At 38.2% G+C, this 10,859-nt stretch overlaps 1 protein-coding gene across 2 annotated transcripts in view; it reads right to left on the bottom strand.

The window, feature by feature from the left end:
- Positions 1–10,859, bottom strand: part of RASAL2 (RAS protein activator like 2) — a 373,660-nt gene that overhangs the window by 165,614 nt on the left and 197,187 nt on the right. The gene's annotated exons all lie outside the window — the stretch shown is intronic.

Genomic DNA, 10,859 nt, shown 5'->3' with positions numbered 1-10,859 from the left:
AAAGAAAGAAAGAAAGAAAAAGAAAACTGAAAAATCAGGAAAGGTGAGTATGTAAATTAGCAAACATGAAGTATGGACAAATCATATCCAGGTGTGTACTTGCTCCTGGAGCTCAGAAAACAAAACACCCACACAAATAAAAGGTCCTTCTATATCAGAAACTAGTTCACAAGTTCCAATTTTGCCTAATGTTTAATAAAATAAATGGAAATAAAAGTTGATCAGAAAGATTTAGCCTCAAAATTATCTTTTTTTCTTTTATTTTTATTATACTTTAAGTTCTAGGGTACATGTGCACAACATACAGGTTTGTTACATATGTATACATGTGCCATGTTGGTGTGTCTCAAAATTATCTTAAAAGATTTCATTAAAGGTAGTAAAATCACCCAAATTTCCTTCAATTTTAGAATTGAGCACTTATACATAGGTAATAAATCACATTTTCAGTGGAAACTTGTATAGATACCAACATAAAATGGCATACTTTCTTCCAAAGGTAAGATTGTTTTTATAATCCTAATAAACATTTTTTCTGACATAATTTCAGAAACATATCAAGTGGTTATTTGCATATGTGGAATGAGAACTATGAATAGTAACAAAAAAAAATCTCTAATGCCAATAACTATTTTAAAACTTACAAAGCAGGTTATCATTGTAGAGTAATGGGATGGTTCAAAGTTGTGTTTTTTTGGGTTTTTGGGTTTTTCTTTTTCTGGTAATGCTAAGTATTCAGTAATGAAATTTTACTAGTAGCTTTTATCAGAATTAAGAATTGTAACATCCTAAATAGTTTGGCAAAGTATATCATAATTAATCACAATTCCTAATTTATTATGGCTCTAATACTGTTTTCAATACATTTCAATAATGAAACACTGAGTTATTACATGTGCAGGTCTAATGAATTTATGTGTGTGACATTATGAAGGAGACATTATTATTATCTCCTTTTAAGAGATGAGGAATGAATGATTTATTTCTCCAAATGATTATAATGGACACGTATCACATCAATGGATCCAGCAAAAGTAGGACAGGTATAGGCTTAAGTGTACATGCCTTCTGCTTTGCTTCCATAATCCAACTCCTATGACTCAGGTCAAGGAGATGACGGCAAGGAAAACTCTCTCTCTGTTACTGAGAATCCGAGGACCAAATTCCTAATGCCTCCATAAGCATTTAAAATTTTCATACTCCTTATAGGACCCCCAATTCTCCCATTTCCTTATTACCATAACTATGGTTATTCTTTGCACATTGAGAAATTGAAGGGCAGAAGAAATATAAAATTACAAAAATAAGCCAAGGTCAAAAAATAGCATCAATAAAGACATGAACTCTTCCAAAAGTACTCTGTAATACAAAACTTCACAAACAGTAATCTAAGTCATCTGTCCCTTACAGGATGGAAATGTTATTATCTCTACTTAAATAATTAAAAGAGTATCACTGATAGGTTTAAATAACTATCTCCTATTAAAAAAGGCAAAACGTATCCTGTATCTGCCTTAAAAGTCAGAAGAATGAGAGTAAATTTGGAAAAAATAGTCTGGTTCTTTGAAGAAATAGTTGAATCTAAATAAACATAACTATTTGATAATAGTTCTAAAAATGCCTATTATCTTAAATAATAAAGGCCTAAACCATGCAGAAAAAAAGTAGTAGTTTCTTATGGTGTTTTAGGAGAAAATATTTTTTCTATGCAAATTTATGAAGGCCATATCCAGAAAAAGTAAAAATGACTTCTATGAGGACATACTTTGTCTCTGCTATATCAAAGGAGAGAATAAATACAATATAGCAAACTTTTATTTGGGCCTAAAATGCATTCAATTATTTTCTCAAAGTTTTAATGTAGACACTTTATTTCCCAGTATTAAAACTTAAAATATGATAAAAGGTTGTATTCAAAGTATCACTCTTAAAAGTTAGGGCATTTTATTCCTCATTCAGGATACAAAGAACATAATGTAACCTTTATTCTAAACTGCATTTTTTTTTTCTGAGACAGGGTCTCGCTGCGTCGCCCAGGCTGGAGTGCAGTGGTGTGATCTCAGCTCACTGCAAGCTCCACCTCCCGGGTTCACGCCATTCTCCTGCCTCAGCCTCCTGAGTAGCTGGGACTACAGGCGCCTGCCACCACGCCCGGCTAACTTTTTGTATTTTTTAGTAGAGACAGGGTTTCACTGTGTTAGCCAGGATGGTCTCGATCTCCTGATCTTGTGATCCACCTGCCTCGGTCTCCCAAAGTGCTGGGACCACAGGCGTGAGCCACCGCTTTCGGCCTAAACTGTTTTCTTAAGAATTTTTTTTTTTTTTTTGAGATGGAGTCTTGCTCTTGTTGCTCAGGCTGGAGTGCAATGGCGTGATCTCGGCTCACTGCAACCTCTGCCTCCCGAGTTCAAGCGATTCTCCTGCCTCAGCCTCCCAGTACTTTGGGAGGCCGAGGGGGTTGGATCACCTGAGGTCAAGAGTTCAAGACCAGCCTGACCAACATGGTGAAACCCCATCCCTACTAAATACAAAAAAAATCAGTTGGGTGTGGTGGCGCATGCCTATAATCCCAGCTACTTGGGAGGCTGAGGCAGGAGAACTGCTTGAACCTGGAAGGTGGAGGATACAATGAGCTGAGACTGCGCCACTGCACTCCCGCCTGGGCAACAAGAGCAAAACTCTGTCTTCAAAAAAAAAAAAAAAAAAATCAAGGCCAGGTACAGTGGGGCTCCCACCTGTAATCCCAGCACTTTGGGAGGCTGAGGTGGGAGAATCTCTTAAGGCCAAAAGTTCAAGACCCTGGGCAACAAAGTGAGATCTCCATCTCTAAAAAAAATAAAAAATAAAAATTAGCCAGTTGTAGTGGCATGCACCTGTAGTCCCAGCTACTCGGGAGGCTGAGGCAAGAGGATCACTTAGGCACAGGAATCAAAGGCTGCCATGAGCTATGAACACATCACTGTACTCCAGCCTGCGTGACAGAGTGAGACCCTGTCTCTCAAAAACAAACAAACAAAATCGAGCACTTTAATTTCATTCCATTTTAGAGGAAGAAAGTATAAAAGGAGTAAATGACATCTCAGGTATCTAAGATGTGTTAATAACAAAGCCAAACTAGATCTCTGGCTCCCTGTCCTCTTTGTTAATTCCAAACCGTTCATGAAAATCAAAAAGCAATGTGGCACATATTTTACACACACACACACACACACACACACACTTATTTTCTGTAAAACTGCCTTTCATATTGTTTAGAATTGTATGGAAATTAATGTTGATTTCAATCTGAACTCATACAGATTAAACAAATAGTCAAGTACAAGAAATCAAGATTATGCTAACCAGCGTCAGCAAGCTCTCATTTCTTTTCCTAAAGAATGCTAAAAAGATGCTCAGGACTACTATGTGCTTAAGAGGATGTTTCAGTACTTTAAAGAAAAGAAATTCCTCAACTTTCTTATTTCCTTAAGGCACTGGTTCTCAAAACAAGTGGTCTAGGTACCAGCAGCAACAGCATAACCCAGGAACTTGTTAGAAAACCACATTCTCAGTCCCCACCCCAGACCTACTGCATCAGAAACTCAGGGTAGAGCTGGGCAATCTGTGTTTTAACAAGCCTCCAACTGATTCTGATGCTCACTAAGGTTGCGAACCACTGCCTTAAGGTGTTGTTTTCTCTCCTTCCTGTCATGGATAAGCATCTCAAAGCATCATGTATAACAGATGTTCTCAACCTCGGCTGCAACTTATAATTACCTATGGGAACTTTAAAAAATACCAATGCTGTTCTCACTCATAAATGGGAGTTGAACAATGACGGACACAGAGCGGTGAACAACAGACACCACAGCCTGTTGGGGGGTGAGGGATGAGGAGAGGGAACTTAGAGGATGGGTCAATAGGTGCAGCAAACCACCAAGGCACACACGTACCTATGTAACAAACCTGAACATTCTGCACATGTATCCTGTTTTCATTTTTTTTTTTAGGAGAAAAAAAAAATGCCAATGCTTAGACCACTCTAGACATTCTAGACATGTAAAGTTGAGAACCACTGATCTATACTCTGTATCTCCAATTCTAATTATTCACTTATTAGTCCCTGGCTACCAGTACTAAGTGTGAAGGTATAAATAAATCATTTGGCTTTAATAAACCTCAATTTCCACAACTTTGAGATATGATTTTTCCGGTATCTCAGCTGGATTCCTGGAGTGGTCAGGTTTTAAACAGATTTCTCACTGGCAGGGTCAGATCTCTGTCATTGCTCAGCATGACCACTAGTATCTTTATTCTGTTTTCAATACTTCAGTTTCTCTCTGGAAAACCTATGTAGTCTTTCCCTGCATATGTGTACTCCAGCCCTTGGCCAAAGACTGGTATCCTACTCAGCAGGTTCCAGCCCTTTCAGATACAAAATTCTGTTCTTTGCCTCCTCAGCTCAGTGAGTCTACTGTACTCTGGCTGACCTGGCCTCCAGATTACAGCACCACAGCTGGGAAATAGTACGCAGCAGACACCTGGGCAATGGTGACCACCACAGTGGCTGCCTATTGTCCAATGCCTGAAAATAGCTGCGCTTGCACGCACACGCTCTCTTTCGATGGATGGATGGATGGATCGATCGATAGATAAAGAGGGGGTGGTGTCCTATTTTTTGTTTTTTATAGTGGGAGGGCCAGTTTTGTACCATTCTGTCATAGCTGGTTCCAAAAACCTCTATTTATCTCTTAACCAAACTCCTGCAAGAGTTTCTTCACTGGTATCTGCCTGGGACCTTCTGCCCCTTAAATCTATCCTTTACATAGTTATCATAATAGTTCCAAAATGCAAATATGATCATGTCATTCTGAGGTTTAAAGCCCTTCAGCAGTTCTTTGCCTCTAGTAGTGGTTTTCAAAGAAGCGGTGGTGTGTTTGTGTATGGAAGTATGTGGGGGTTGGGGGCAGTATCTCTGCTTCAACCTGATCATCATTTTCAGTATATCTGTTATACAGGGCTTCTGTATAAGCTTTTCTACAAAGAAAGTATCGTATCCTTCTGTTTAAAAAAGGGCTTAAAAACTACTCTCCTATAAAGTGGAAGCTCCCTAATATAGTATACCAGATTTTCTACATCCGGCCACTGTCTTTGTCTTTGGCTCAGTTTTAGACTTCACTCTAGAAATACCAAATTGCTTGCAGTTTTTTAGTACATTCCCTATTTTGTAGTTCAGTGCCATGGCTCAGTTTGTTCTCTTATCCTGAAATGCTTTCCCTCTTTCTTTTCTATTCTACATCTGTAAGGTAAACTCCTGTTCATCCTGAGGCTTAGGATAGGCATTGCCTTTCCCAGGAATCTTCCTCCTCTATCAGTCCCCTAAGGGAAGGTTCAGGTACACTTCCATTTAGTTCTCCAGTAATACATCTTTCTCTGTCATTATACTTATTGTGTTAAATTATAATTATTCATTTATGCAACTAATTCCATGTAAGTTAACCACTTGTACTTTACCAGTAAATCCCCAAACCTTAAAAAAGTTCACAAATAAATCAATGAGAGGTAGAGATGGGGGCCATTTTAGGCAAAGGAAAAAGCATAACATCAGCCAAGAAATCGGTAAGTATATGACTTTTTTGTTTTGTTTTGGAATAGGGAGTAGGCCAATTTGGCTAGAGCCTCTTAAGAGGGAGAAAAGGGATAGAACACCAAAATATATTATGAACATATTAGGAGGGCTGAAATACCAGACCATGCATGGGGAGCACTGAGAAGACATTCAAGCTTTTAGATCTGAGGAATGGCAGTCTCCTAATTGTTCTCTTTCCTGTGTCTTGCTCTTCCAATACATCCTACGGGATTAATATTTACAACACCTAACTTTGATCAAATTGCTTCTTTTATTAAGCTTTCCTTTGGTAATTCCCCATTGCCAGTGGCATCTTAATGACATATTTAGTTAGGCCAAGGTTCTTTTTATAATGAATGGATTTCTTTCTCTTATTTTATCCATTTACTTGTGTTATTTATCAAATGTCACTTTAAAATTGTCTTATTTTTACCACTAAATTTGTTACGGGGAGAAAGAGGAAAGAAGATCTGTCTTGTTCTTTGTAGCTCCTAACATAGTGAATAACATATAAGGGCATATTATATATCTATTGAATAATTTAAAAGTGGTTCTGAATGAAATATGCCATAGGTAGCTCACCCCAGAATAAACAACAGTTAATTTTTAGCTATTTGCACAAAGACTGATATTTTCATCAACATATCTGAGTGTAAACACTTTCAAAAGAAAAATGTTTAAAAATATTTAAAAGTGTCATTTTAAATGCCCTGCTGCCTATACACTAGAATCCAGCCTTAAACATTCCAAATATAGAAAGTAGAGTTTGCATTAAGAAAAATGGAGTCAAATGTACCCTGCCTAATAGACTGTTATTGCCAAAAGAAATAAACTCATAAATTCAGGTTTCTTTTGTATTTTTTATAATGGCTGTACCTCAGTGGGGTTCATGTTTGTCTTCTCTATCATTTCCCTCAACTCCTTAATCTCAAGTTTACTTGGTCTCATCTCTTGCAAGCAAAATGAAAGTCAAATGACCTCCTGTGCCCTCTTTGAACTGGGTTGATATCAAGCCAGTTAGGGCCTTTCCTGGCACCCAGGCAAGGAAGTATATTTCATAGCACATAAGCAATATCTACTTGGCACAATTTGCATGAAGCAGTTTACTGAACCAATAAGTTATTTCTCAAGGTGACACTCCCAGCAAGCTTCTCTTTCAGCATTCTGCCTCAATCTACCCTTCTGCTACATTCCCAGATTGGTCATTGGAATATTTAACACTCTTCCCATGTATGCTCCTCAAATAGACTTTTCCCCAGTTCTGACAAGAAACATGTAGAGTTAAGAGAAAGCATTAAAAGATCCCACACACTGACTTAATACATAAGTGATACTAGACTAATATAATCCTCCCACATTCCAGCAGTGCCTGGCTAAGGATCAGTTTAAATCCTTACAGAATTCTTTTAATTAATCTTTTTAACACAGCAATAAACACTCCCATGATGATTTGATTAAAGTTTAAAATCACCTTTTTAGGTAATTTTAGCAGGAAATTCCTTAAACTCATTTTAAGAAATTCTAAATTATTCAATGCAAAAGTCCAAGGATAAGAGTTAAATTCTTTATAATTTTTTTTTTTTTTTTTTTTGAGACAAAGTCTCACCCAGTTGCCCAGGATGGAGTACAATGGTGCGATCTCAACTCACTGCAACCTCCACCTCCTGAGTTCAAAGGATTTCTCCTGCCTCAGCCTCCCGAGTAGCTGGGATTACAGGCACCCGACACCACGCCCAGCAAATTTTTGTATTTTTAGTAGAGAAAGGGTATCACCATATTGGTCAGGCTGGTCTCAAACTCCTGACCTCGTGATCCGCCTGCCTTGGCCTCCCAAAGTGCTGGGATTACAGGCGCGAGCCAGCACGCCCATCCCACATTCTTTATAATTCTTAAGTGTGAGTGAAAGGTAGAAGGGTGACAGCATATTCTGGTGCCTACACAAAAAATGGATTTATAATCTTTTCATGTAATGAAATTAACAGAAAGTTAAACTTATTCAAGTAAAGCAATGTAAAGCAATGGCTTCACATTTTCTTTTCCTAGAGATTTAATTCAATTTTCCCAATATAATAATGGCAGAACATAAACACCTGTCTGAGGGCATTAAACTGTTTTTGTAAACTGTTTTGTAAATTTATCCCTTCATTATTCCTCACCTGGTCTACTGCAACAATCTTGTAACTTATCTATTTGGTTCTAAACCCTTTCAGTTCATTTTCCATATAATCAACAGAGTTACTTCTCTAAGAAGCAAATCTGATGATGTTATTACCTTGCTAAAGATCCTTTCCCTGGTCCAGATCATTTCCGGAATAAAATCCAAATTCCTCATCATAGCCTTCAAGGTTCTTCATTACCTAGTTCCTGCTAACTATCACTTTTCCTCTTGCAAACTATGTTTCATGAACTCTGAATGTTTTGCAGTTTGCCAAAGAGACATATGTTTCTTGACTGGGTATCATTATACACACTCCTTCTTTTTCTCCTCATGAGCCCTTATTTGTCCCTTAAGATACAGCCCAAGCATAAATTTCTCTGTAAAACACTTTTATTGGCATTCTCCACTCCATACTATAATCCATCCTAGGCCATATCTCAGTTAATCTCTTATGGTTATATTACAATTAAAAAATAAACTTGGCTGGGTGTGGTGGCTCACACCTATAATCCCAGCACTTTGGGAGGCCGAGGTGGGTGGATCACAAGGTCAGGAGATCAAGACCATCCTGGCTAACATGGTGAAACCCCATCTCTACTAAAAACACAAAAAAATTAGCCAAGTGTGGTGGCGGGCGCCTGTAGTCCCAGCTACTAGGGAGGCTGAGGCAGGAGAATGGAGTGAACCTGGGCGGCGGAGCCTGCAGTGAGCTAAGATTGCGCCACTGCACTCCAGCCTGGATGACACAGTGAGACTCTGTCTCAAAAACAAAAAACAAAGAAACAAAAAATAAAAATAAACTTACTGAAGCAAAATTTATATAACATAAAATTTACTATTTTAAAGTGAATAATTCATCGGCATTTAGTACATTCACAATGTTGTGCAATTACCACTGCTATCTAATTTCAAATGGTTTTAACTTTATTTTACCTCAGTATGTCTCAACAAAACTGCATCTTTGTGACTACAATACTACACATAATGATAGGTGCTCAATAAATAAAGATGGAATCATGTATTCAACTGTGGAAAAGCACCCCATCAATTATTTTTCTCCTCTTTTTATTAGTTTTAGAAAAATAAAGAATTAAGCTGCATGTTCTGGGTAGATATAGAAAGAAAGGATAGAATATATCTTCTATTCAACTTATATTAAGGAAACAGACATTCAGAAATAAAAGTTTATAATTTGGCTCTTGCAACATTCATTCAACAAATATTTATTGAGAGTTTCCTATGTTTCATCAGGAACTGTTTGAAGAACTGGTGGATACAAAATAGACAAAATATTTGCTCCAAAGCTTATACTCCAGTAGGAGATGAGGGACAGTAAACATAATAAATAAATTATATGGTATTTTAGCAGGTGGCAAGCACTATAAAACATATATTAGAGCCAGGTAATTAGGCCAGAAGTTCTGGATAGGGATGTGGGGAACAGTAGTGATTTAAAATAGGTTAGTGAGGGTTGGCCTTACTAAGTATGTGGTATGTAAGCAAAGAGATGAAGGAGGTGAGAAAATGAGCCATGCAAATATAAGAGGGAAGAATGTTCCATGCAAAGAAAAAGTCAAGACTAAGGTCTTTGGGAGGAACATGCCTGATGTACTCATGAAATAATGACAAATACAGTACATCTGGAAAGTAGCAAGTTGGGGAAGCTTTTGGCCTTTGAAACTTGGAAGGATGGAATTGCCATTAATGGAGATAACTTACCTCTGGTAAGTTATGAAGTGAAGATTAGGGCTGAAGTGTGGGGCATGTTGGAAATGACTCTTACATATCCAAGTAGAGATGTGTAATGCACAGATGGATAGACAAGTCTAGAGAAGAGAGATGGTCTGGTGCAGTGGCTCATGCCTGTAATTCCAGTACTTTGGGATGCTGAGGTGGGAGGATTACTTGAGCCCAAGAGTTACAGACCAGCTTGGGCAACATAGTGAGACTCAATCTCTTTAAGAGAGAGAGAACAGTGCTATGTATTTTTAAGATATCAAATTAGGAATCATCAGCATTAGAGGACATTTACAGTCTCAAGACGATAAATGAGATGAGATCCCTAAGGAAGTAAGGTCCCAGGACTGAACTCTATGGCACTTCCATGTGAAGATTTGGAGAGAAGAAGAGAAATCTGTAAAGATGACTCAAAAGAAACTTCCAGAGAGGCAGGAAAGAGAAAGAGCACAGTGTCATGGAAGCCAAATAAGAAAAGTGACTTTAGGAGAAGAAATGAGTGATCAACTGCAATAAATGCCATTAACAGATTAAGATGAGAACTGAGAACTGACCTCTGAATTTAACACTGGGAAGGTCACTAGTGAGCTTAAGAAGCACAATTCTGGCAGGGATGTGGGTAAGAGTTTGATTGGAATAGATTTAAGGGAGAACATGAATTAAAGACAATGAGCATAGAAGTTTTGACAATTTTTGTTATAGAGGAGAGAAGAGAAAGGAATGGGATCTGGAGGTACAAGTGAGGTTAATACAGGCTTTATATTTTTCAGATGAGAAAAAAAGCTAGGCTCGGAGGCTCACACCTGTGATCCCAGCACTTTGGGAAGCTGAGGCGGGTGGATCACCTGAGGTCAGGAGTTCGAGACCAGCCTGGCCAACATTGTGAAACCCCATCTCTACTAAAAATACAAAAAACTAGCTGGGCATGGTGGCGGGTGCCTGTAATCCCAGCTACTTGGGAGGCTGAGGCAGGAGAATCGCTTGAACTCAGGAGGCGGAGGTTGCAGTGAGCCGAGATCGCACCATTGCACTCCAGCCTGAGCAACAAGAAAGAGACTCCGTCTCAAAAAAATTAAAAAAATAAAAAAATAAATAAATAAATAAAGATAACTACAATGTGAGACTCAAAGTTTGGATTAAAAGGAAAACAAGGGAGAACAGACAGCAGCCATGAAAGAGGAAGGCACCTATCACAGACAGTATAGTATGAGGAAAAACAGCCATCCACTGACAAAACTTTATGGAAGGTAGTGTCCTCAGGGAAGATCTCAGTTCTTGTAAGACTAAGAAGTTAAGGGATCCCTTCAGAGAAGAGGTGGAAGAAACAGCTGGTTTTGCTGATGATGAATCTGGAAT

Source organism: Piliocolobus tephrosceles, chromosome 1 (genome assembly GCF_002776525.5).
Source record: "Piliocolobus tephrosceles isolate RC106 chromosome 1, ASM277652v3, whole genome shotgun sequence".
Classification (NCBI taxonomy): Eukaryota; Metazoa; Chordata; class Mammalia; order Primates; family Cercopithecidae; genus Piliocolobus; species Piliocolobus tephrosceles.
The sequence above is the reverse complement of the archived record's forward strand: the minus strand, read 5'-3'. Positions and strand labels throughout refer to the sequence as shown.